The sequence below is a fragment of the Triticum aestivum genome, chromosome 7B (genome assembly GCF_018294505.1).
Source record: "Triticum aestivum cultivar Chinese Spring chromosome 7B, IWGSC CS RefSeq v2.1, whole genome shotgun sequence".
NCBI classification, from domain to species: Eukaryota; Viridiplantae; Streptophyta; class Magnoliopsida; order Poales; family Poaceae; genus Triticum; species Triticum aestivum.
In genome coordinates, this window is record NC_057813.1 from 2,125,308 (window position 1) to 2,136,500 (window position 11,193).

Below are 11,193 nucleotides of genomic sequence, written 5' to 3' on the forward strand. Positions count from 1 at the left end.
AATCCACGCTACAGCAAGCTTTTTTGCGCGAATTTTTCATTGCTTGACGGAGACAGCGAATGGGCCGGCCCGGTTGCACGACCCCTGTGCGTCGCGCGACCTATTTGCTGTAAAATGCGGCACATAGGAGGTCTCGGAGATGCCGTCGTGTGTAAGGCTGAACTGGGCTTAACCTTGGCCGAGCAGAAGACATGGGCCAATTAATGACAGGGCTGCAAAATAGCTACAGGAGTAGCTGCCTTTGCGACTTCAGGCCCAGTTCGCGGCGAACATAGCGTTTACTTTAGATCTGACGGCCATTAATATTTAACAAATGAAATCAAACGGCCAGAAATGCCTAATTCATAGAGGACAGGGATGAGGTGCAGTTTTACTGTTCTTAGTACGTAGCGTCGACCAAGCACGGACATAAGAGAGGACACTTTTCTCTATTAATTAGCTAGCTAACACAATATATGAAACACCTAAATTAACCCCCCAAACCCCCCCCCCTCCCCCCGCCTCGTTTCAAAAAAAAGAAAAACCCCAGCCACTGGAATGCTGACGCGTGGATGCCTTTTGGTCCCGGTTGTAGCCACCAACCGGGACCAAAGGCCCCCTGACTGGGCTTGGCGCACAGGGCCACGTGGAGGAACATTGGTCCCGGTTCGTGTTTGAACCGGGACTAATGGATGAAGGTATTAGTAACGACTCATTAGTCCCGGTTCATGAACCAGGACTAAAGGCCCTTACGAACCGGGACTATTAGGTGTTTTTCTACTAGTGTGATCTTCGGTGCTCTCATTCAACAGATGAAGCTCTTTGTTGAGACCTTCATCGGCTGTTAAAATTCCGTCCTCAGGATCGATCATATCAAATCACACGAACACACACGCACGAAAAACTAATAGCCAAGGGATCTTGTCATGCCCTCTTTTCTTTATTTCTTTTTCTGTTTTCTCTCTGGTACAAGAACTCACGCAACACCCTGTGTATATATACAGGCGACTCGTGGCGACTCGTGGCGACTAAACCGACCTATACTCCAACTAGCGCTGCCCGGCAACACAATCCTAGCCGGACTCCCATACTCTCCAAATAGTAGTACTCTTGCATTGCTTTGTTTTCCTTAATCTAATCACCGGCAACGCTGATCACACTACCAAACCTAACCGGACTCAGCACGCACGTACTGCAAGATGGCATGCAAGCCAAACATCACGTAATTTGACTTATCTAGACTAAAACATGTAGTAACGTGTTGGGATTACTCCAACATTCACCCTCTAATTCAAACTTTCGACTCTTAACTCCACGAGACACACAGACAATTACCTGTTCATCTTGTCACACCGATTGCCTCGGGTGACACAACTTACCGAACCACAACTTCTTCCTTCTTGCAACCACTTCGTCACCATCTTTTATTTTCAAGCCGACTTGTAGACTAGGACCAACGATTACCGGACTACCAGCCACGCCGCCGCATCTTAGCGTGCTACATACAGACTAAACACATAGCCTCATGCAGGAACTCGACTTAACTGGTGGGCGTCCATTTTCACGTTGATCTTCATCTTCTCGTCGGTTGCTTGTGCACGGGGAGACACATCTCTTCACCCGCCACATCTTTAATCTTTCTCATTGTTGCCGATGCCACATCTTATCAAACAACACCTCCTGTCCAGCGGCAACACAACTCGCCATATGCGTGCAACTTCATCTCCACCGTATATGAACTCGCCGGAACTCCATGACCACGAATGGAAACGCAAGGCACAATTTCCTTTTTCCATCCGTTCTCACTCTCAACTCTCCTGCCAGTGACGCATCTCAACTGCAGCAGAAGATTCACACACCTGAGCTCTTGGACGCACCTTACAAGAACTCCTGTGCACACTTTGACAATAGCTCGCAACTTTGTCGCCTCTTCCTCGCTCCCCCTGAACGACGATCTTGACGAGATCTTCTAGCACCGCACCTCGGCACTACCGGCCGCTCCCGTCAACCTCCTCCACGTCGTTTCACCGAACGACAATCACCCGACGTCTCGCTTGCGATAGCATCCTCGCCGCCTTCTTCTCGCTGCTCCGCCGAACGACAACTGCCTGATCCTCTTTGTCGCCGCTCGAACGACAATTGCCCGCTTCTCCTCTTCGCTGCACCATCCAGGGGCCGTATTGCCCGCTCTTCTTCGTCGTTGCACCACCCAACGACAGTATCGCCCGCTCGCCTTCTTCGTCGCTACACCAGCGACTTTATTGCCCGCCCCGAGGCGCTAGTCGGGTTGCCACCCCGGGGCAAGCGCAGCTTCACCTCGACCTTGCTCTGACACCAATTGTTGAAATTCCGCCCTCAGGATCGATCATATCAAATCACACGAACACACACGCACGAAAAACTGATAGCCAAGGGATCTTGTCGTGCCCTCTTTTCTTTATTTCTTTTTCTGTTTTCTCTCTGGTACAACAAAACTCACGCAACACCCTGTGTATATATACACAGGCGACTCCTGGGGACTCTAGACGCCTAAACCGACCTAGACTCCAACTAGCACTGCCCGGCAACACAATCCTAGCCGGACTCCCATACTCTCCAAATAGTAGTACTCTTGCATTGCTTTGTTTTCCTTAATCTAATCACCGGCAACGCTGATCACACTACCAAACCTAACCGGACTCAGCACCCACGTACTGCAAGATGGCATGCAAGCCAAACATCACGTTTTTTCGACAAAGTGTGGATTTTATTAGCTCAAAAAGGAGCATCAAAATGATACAAACTCAAAGAGCACACACCCGGCCTCTGCATAGCTAGGATGCACACAGCCAACACAAACACACACACACACAAAAACACGGCGACAAATAGCAAAGTCATATAAGACCAAAGCTATGCGTAGCCGAGGAAAAAAGAAAAAACCCAAAGTGATCAAAGCCACGATCGGCAAACTACAGTGAACACCATATCCGCACCAATTATCTAATGACATCACATAGACGACAAGGTTCTTCAACAGCAACGCCTTGAAGAAGGGAGCGACACTCAAGCGTCGCCGTCACCGGATTTAACCACCAAGGCCAGAATCTAGGTTTTCACCCTGAAGAATCAGTCGGAGCTTATCCGGGCAATGCCTTCAACAAGGTAACGACATAAAAAACATCGCCATTGCCAGGGCCAGGCCTAGGCTTTCACCCCGGACCTCACGACCGGGTGCTCAAGTAGCACCACCATCGAAGTCATGCAAGTGTTGTCGCCGCCACTTTTTCACGATCCCAGCAGTTACATGCGATGTGACCGCCGCCACTGCACAACCATTCCTCTGCGTCAAGTGCTCGCCCATAATTTGCATCCCACTGCCGAAGTCAGCCACTCGATCTTGAGATGAACCAAAGATCTTGCAATGACCACCGCCTCCGTGGAGTCGTAGGAGGTCGCTGCAGCACAGTGTGCAATCACCCTCACTCGGTCGACCGAATCTGAATCACCACCACCAAGCCGTGGATCATAGCGCCGCGGGCGGTCACCACCAGATCCATGGTTGCCGGCCGCGAACCTTCATGGGATCACGACACTCTCTTACCATGCCCATGTAAGATGTCGTCGTAGATGTCAACGCATCCGTACACGAGCCATGGCGGTAGCGAGGAGTCACCGCACTTCAGAATCAAGCACGCTGCCTAGAGCCCACAAGGGCCATCAGACGGCTCCATGCACGAAGATCCAAGAGATGCTTGATGAGCCACCATGCATCCATGTAAGCATGCATCTTGTACCTTATTACGTGGTTGACACATGCGAACAAGAAGCCTTGTTCAGCCACGATCTGGAGTCCTGGTACGTCGGCCGCCAGAGGAGATACCACGAAGCTGTGGACTTGTAGCCGTTGGTCGACCAGTTGATCCACAGGGACGACCCCGACAAGATCACAGGGCAGCCAAACATCACGTAATTTGACTTATCTAGGCTAAAACATGTAGTAACGTGTTTGGATTACTCCAACATCGGCACCATGATCAGCATCAATGTCGACCCATCCGACACCATCAACGTTGTCAAGGCCAAGATTCAGGATCGGCAGCGCCTTACCTTTGGTGAGGACGAGTTGGAGGACAAGCATACCGTGGCCGATTACGGCATCAAGGATGAATCAACTATTCGCCTCCACCTGCTCCTCATGAGAAGGAAGATCCGTATCTTTGTCAAAATGCTTACCCGCAAAACCACTGTCCTTGTTGAAAATTTGGATACCGTCGATTGTGTCAAGGGCAAGATCCGTGATGTATGGGGTGTTCCCGTGGGACTCCAGAGAATACTCTATCACGGGAAACAGCTGCAAGATCTCCGCACAATGGATGACTATGCCGTCAAGGATGATGACACATTTGAACTCGTGCTCCGCCTCCTATCTTGCATTCGATGCCCCACAGTGAGTACCTAACATAAGACTGCTAATTAACCTAGTTTTCCTGATATTCTCATGTGTTCTCAAAACCTGTTCCATATGGCATTTCTTGAGTACCATAGTTTTTGTTCCTTCGATTTGAGGACATCTAGTCCTGTGGTGCACACCGGTGATTAGCAAAGCACAATAGTGCGTTCCGAAGTATTTACCATAAGCACCATGTACATGTTTTTGTTCTCTGCCACCGCTACTATTTTTACTTTTGGTTGCTTTGGGTTATTATATGCAGCCGGAGACAAATTATATATGATGTCGCATACTCACTTACGGTTCAGATATTGTTGTATAGTTTTCGCGCCACCCACCGCAATGGTCCATGTAAGCAATGTATACATACATGGGTACTAGAAGGATACAAATTCACGTTCCTATGTTGGTGGGGCATGTTAATTTCGATGACTTTCATGCTTACGTTAAGCCACCCATGCAAATAGTACGTCTAAATACATCATAATGAAAACATATATGCACATAACAAGTTCAGGCACAGTCAAGTCTATTTCCGCAGACAGTATTTTTGCCAAAAAAATTAATTTCCCCGATACAAATCCTGGCCTGGGACAGATGTGAAAGAGCTGATATGTTTCTATTTGCAGGCCCAAGAAAGTGTGCCCAGCCAAGAACAGGATTCCGATACATGTTCCCCCACTGTTATTATCAGTGCCATTTCTCCTGAGGTCAAGAACCGTGAAAGCAAGATTCAGGCTCCTGTTGATGCTGCTAACTTGAAGAGGCGCTCAAGATCCAAGAAGTCTGATGGCTTCAAGGGGAACCTTCAGTCTGAGGGCAGAATCCAGAAGCCCAAGATGAAAAAGAGAAGTACTTCCTCGGCAATTTAAGGTACCTAGAGTTAGACAGAGGAATTACCTCCTCCCCCAACTATCCAAACAATTCAGCACGTTGGAACTGTCTTGCGTGGGATAACGAAGATGGCCTTTCTACTGCGACGTAACTTTCTGTTTTATTACTAGAATTTGGCTTATGGCTTCTCTTAAGAGATGGAATATTTTGTATTGGAATAAGATGTTTGTGGTTTAAATTTGGATGAGAAACAAGTTGCCTGTCACAATGCTATTGATGTTAGCGGATGTGCTGTTATTTGCCTCCAAGAACCAATAAGAAGTCCTTTGATCATGCTTTTATTAAAAAGTGTTTCCATTATTTATCGGTTTATTTACTTCTTTCACGTGGAACATCTTGCTAGGGACATGATCATTAGTTTGAGCAGGTATAGTTGTTCACAGTGATTTCCCCCTAACTATTTTGTTCACGTCGACTCATTCGGCTCAAGATTTTATCGAATATCTATGGTCATACATATTATTTCAGACGAGGACTGGATTCTCTTGAGAGATACTAATTTCACTGAGAGACCTGCTAACAAGAATAAAACCCGACATTAGACTAGAGGCGGAATCAGACTCTCTACAGGTCATCAACTTTTGCGCTGGACAAACTAGATGGTGGGATGCGATCATTCACCTACTGCATCGTTCTCAGTCGCTTCACGTATGCCCAAAGAGAATACCTAGCCCAAGAGTGCTAGCCTACTTTTCTTCCTCTTGTGCTTGAAACTACAAGCACTATGTGTCATTCTTTGCCACAGTCATAGTTACTTGTTTGGTTGATTTGTGTTACGTATGCAGTCAGAGACAAATTATGCATTTCTTGAGTACCATAATTTTTGTTCCTTTGATTTGAGGACATCTAGTCCTGTGGTGCACACCGGTGATTAGCAAAGCACAATAGTGCGTTCCGAAGTATGTACCATAAGCACCATGTACATGTTTTTGTTCTCTGCCACCGCTACTATTTTTACTTTTGGTTGCTTTGGGTTATTATATGCAGCCGGCGACAAATTATATATGATGTCACATACTCACTTACGGTTCAGATATTGTTGTATAGTTTTCGCGCCACCCACCGCAATGGTCCATGTATGCAATGTATACATACATGGGTACTAGAAGGATACAAATTCACGTTCCTATGTTGGTGGGGCATGTTAATTTCGATGACTTTCATGCCTACGTTAAGCCACCCATGCAAATAGTACGTCTAAATACATCATAATGAAAACATATATGCACATAACAAGTTCAGGCACAGTCAAGTCTATTTTCGCAGAGAGTATTTTTGCCAAAAAATTAATTTCCCCGATACAAATCCTTGCCTGGGGACAGATGTGAAAGAGCTGATATGTTTCTATTTCCAGGCCCAAGAAAGTTTTTTTTGGAACGAAGGCTCAAGAAGAGCCCGACTTGAATTAACAAAGTCATCAACCGGCCAGGATTACAAAGACAACCGCTTACAACGCAAATAAAAGGAAACCGAGCGACGGATACAAGGAACTCAAGCAAAACAACTCAAGGCGATAACAGAGTGAGCCAAGGCATTACCACGCTGCTACCAACACCCTACTGGGCGACCTACACCAACAGAACAAAACTAGGGTCTTGGGAGGAATGCACCACCGCGCAAGCTTCGAGATCACAGCCACCCTCGGAGCCAGCCATGGACCAGACCACCATCTGTTGCTGCCTCTGCAAAGGGCCCCTACCCCTTCATCCTGGCTCGAAGGATGCCGTACCGGCAGACGGCGGCTCGGTTCACCCCAGAACCCAAATGGATGGCCTCCAAACTGCAAGGAGAAGAGACTAGAGCAGTACCGCCAGCCCAGGGCACACTACAAACAAGCACCATCTTCGTCTGCGGCTCAGCCACACCAAAGGGCGAGAGCTGCCGGCCACAGTAATAGAAACAAGGGAAGCAGCGTTAAGTAGATCAAAGGCCAGCGCTGGATTCGCCGGAGCACAGTGCTCCCACCAAAAGGTATATCGTTGTCACCGAAGAGGGGAACCCGATCCCCTCTTGCCCAGGCTCGCAGGCATCGACCCACCGGCGACCTCGTCAGGGACCCTCCAGCCAGCAACCTATGAAGAAACCAAGCTGTGCCGCGCCATCATCACACCCACAACCAAACTCTCTCGCCGCTCCTGCAATCCCCGGACAGTGCCTTCAAGAAGGAACACGACACGGACGTGCCGTCGCCGCCCGAAGCAGGGGACCTAGGCATTCACCTAGCAGGGGACGGAAGGAGGGGGAGGATCCACACCACAACCTCCAAGGAGGGAACGGCGCCCCAGGCGTCGCCTTTGGTGTGACCGCCGCGCCGGCCAGGGGTTTCCCCCGGATCCAACCCCACCCGACGAGATCCGCGCAGCCATCAACCGGGAGCAGCGGCCTAAGCCACCAGGACCCAGATCTGGCAAAGGAAGGAGCAGATCGGGGTGGAGGGGATGGGCTTCATCAGTGGCATACCTGCGGGGAGGGATGCACACCAGCGACCGCCGACCGCCGCCACCTCGTCACCCGCGAGACCGAGGGGGCGCCTAGCTCACACCAACAAGGCGGCCCGCCGCCAGGGCCACCCCACCCTCACCTGCCGAGGCCGCCGCCCCGCGTGCCGAGACCCTGCCCGAGACGAGCAGCCGCCAAATCCCCGCCGCCACCTTCATCGGTGTCGAGCGCGCGCACCGGAGCACACCTCAGGCGGCGGCGAAGAGGAAGGAGGGGGAGGAGGGAGCGCGGCTGTGGCGGCTAGGGTTACCCCCGGGTCGCCTTGGAGGAGACGACGCGGGGGGGGGGGGGGGGGGGGGATAGGCCCAAGAAAGTGTGCCCAGCCCAGGATTCCGATACATGTTTCCCCACTGTTATTATCAGTGCTATTTCTCCTGAGGTCAAGAACCGTGAAAGCAATATTCAGGCTCCTGTTGATGCTGCTAACTTGAAGAGGCGCTCAAGATCCAAGAAGTCTCTGATGGCTTCAAGGTGAACCTTCAGTCTGAGGGCAGAATCCAGAAGCCCAAGATGAAAAAGAGAAGCACTTCCTCGGCAATTTAAGGTACCTAGAGTTAGACAGAGGAATTACCTCCTCCCCCAACTATCCAAACAATTCAGCACGTTGGAACTGTCTTGCGTGGGATAACGAAGATGGCCTTTCTACTGCGATGTAACTTGCTATTTTATTACTAGAATTTGGCTTATGGCTTCTCTTAAGAGATGGAATATTTTGTATTGGAATAAGATGTTTGTGGTTTAAATTTGGATGAGAAACAAGTTGCCCGTCACAATGCTATTGATGTTAGCGGATGTGCTGTTATTTGCCTCCAAGAACCAATAAGAAGTCCTTTGATCATGCTTTTATTAAAAAGTGTTTCCATTATTTATCGGTTTATTTACTTCTTTCACGTGAACATCTTGCTAGGGACATGATCATTAGTTTGAGCAGGTATAGTTGTTCACAGTGATTTCCCCCTAACTATTTTGTTCACGTCGACTCATTCAGCTCAAGATTTTATCGAATATCTATGGTCATACATATTCTTTCAGACGAGGACTGGATTCTCTTGAGAGATACTAATTTCACTGAGAGACCTGCTAACAAGAATAAAACCCGACATTAGACTAGAGGCGGAATCAGACTCTCTACAGGTCATCAACTTTTGCGCTGGACAAACTAGATGGTGGGATGCGATCATTCACCTACTGCATCGTTTTCAGTCGCTTCACGTATGCCCAAAGCGAATACCTAGCCAAGAGTGCTAGCCTACTTTTCTTCCTCTTGTGCTTGAAACTACAAGCACTATATATGTGTCATTCTTTGCCACAGTCATTGTTACTTGTTTGGTTGATTTGTGTTACGTATGCAGTCAGAGACAAATTATGTATATGTTTTCACTTACGATTATCTTACGGTTTTATGTATCAAACTTACATGCATACGTGTAAGCAATAATACATCATACATAAATTAACGTTCTGGTGTTAGTTCAACATGTATTTTTTTATGTAAACTAGTAATTGACATGCATGTCTAAAGTAAGGCCAATCCGGCAGCTTTTTGTTCAATTTCTTGTAGAGTAAAAAAATTATCATCAGTACAAGTCAAGGGGATGATCCCCTGGCCCCGGATTTCCACCCATACACATTATTATGTACAATGCATCGTAATGAAAACATATATGTAAGTTCAGGACATCACCCCTCAAAAAAATATTCAGGACATCACATAGCATAGTCAGGTATAGTTGGACGGATATATTTTCTTGGACGCATCTAGCGGGCGCACGGCCGCCCAAGATGCTTAGCGAGTGGCCCGCCATTTTAAGTATTTTTTGTCTCCTCTTTTAATTAAAATAGTCATTTAATAGTTCTTTTTCCTGCTACGTATTAAATGACAACATATGCATCTTCTCCTGTGCATGTATATGCATGTGCATGTCTTTGTTTGCATTTATTTTATAATTTTAAAATTTTAAAAAGCCATAACTTTCAATTGGTGTGTCAAAATTCACATCCGTTTTCATCGTTGAAGCCCTCGTGATGTGCTCTTCAAAAGTAGATCCCACATGGAAATATTTTGACGAACTAATCTTCCTGCCAACTAAACATCAATATGTGTGTAACTAGACTACATGCCGCGCCAACTGAGCATATGTGTATGCCAATAGTCCTTCTGCCAACTAAACATCAATGTGTCTGCAACTAGACTACATTGCCGCGCCAACTGAGCATATGTGTGTCAATAATCCTGCCAACTAAACATCAATGTGTGTGCAATTAGACTACATTGCCACGTCAATTACGCATATGTCTGTGCAACTAGTGTCCTGCCAACTAAATATCAGTATGTGTGCAATTAGACTAAATTACAAGCCAACTGAGTATATGTGTGTGTAACCAGTCCTTCTGCCAACTAAATATCAATGTGTGTGCAAGTAGACTACATTAAAGGCAACTAAACATCAATGTGTGTGTAACTAGACTGAATTACAAGCCAACTGAGTATATGTGTGTGCAACTAGTCTTCCTGCCAACTAAACATCAATGTGTGTGCAACTAGACTACATTATAAGTCAACTAAACATCAATGTGTGTGCAACTAGACTACATTACAAAACCAACTAAACATCAATATGTGTGCAACTAGACTATATTACAAGCCAACTGAGCACAAAGTAGCTAAATATAAGACACTCCTGATTATACCAAGCTCCGTCAGGTCTGCTGCGGCACTGTCGAACGCGTTGAGGAGGTTGAACTTGAGCGCGGTCAGGCTCTCAGGGAAAAGGAGGGGCCAGAGTCGGAGGATGTCGTCCGAGAGAGGAGTTTGCGGAGGAGGACAACAACCATGGTGCGGAGCTCGGTGATGGACGGGTCGAAGGAGGCCCAAAGTAGGCACAAGGCTTGCAATCCACTACTAGATAGTTGGTCGGGTAGTAGACTAGTTGCACGTCAAGTTGTTATGGTTGGTAGGTTGCAACCTCATATGAAGTTAGATCATGTAGCTCCAAAGTTGGTTTAAAAAAGTTGCACCATATAGTACTAAAGTTGCACAATGCAGTATTTTAATTGCACCATATAGCACCAAAATTGGCATCAAAAAAATTTCATCGAAACATATCCATGCGGGATCTAGTTTCGAAGATCTCGCCGCGATGAATCCAACGGTGAAAACGGATCTGAATTCCGACATGTGGTTTAGAAGATATGACTTTTTAAAAATTTAAGACGCTAAAATAAATGTGCATGAATCTATTGCCAGACTAGTCTGTACGCATCTAATGCTAACAATAATATTCACTAGCTGACAAAAAATCACACATGTGAGCCCAGCCGCCCGTTTCTGTTAGTTGGTGGCCGGCCGCTTTTTAGATTTTAGGTATTTTCTTTGACAGTGTTGTTCT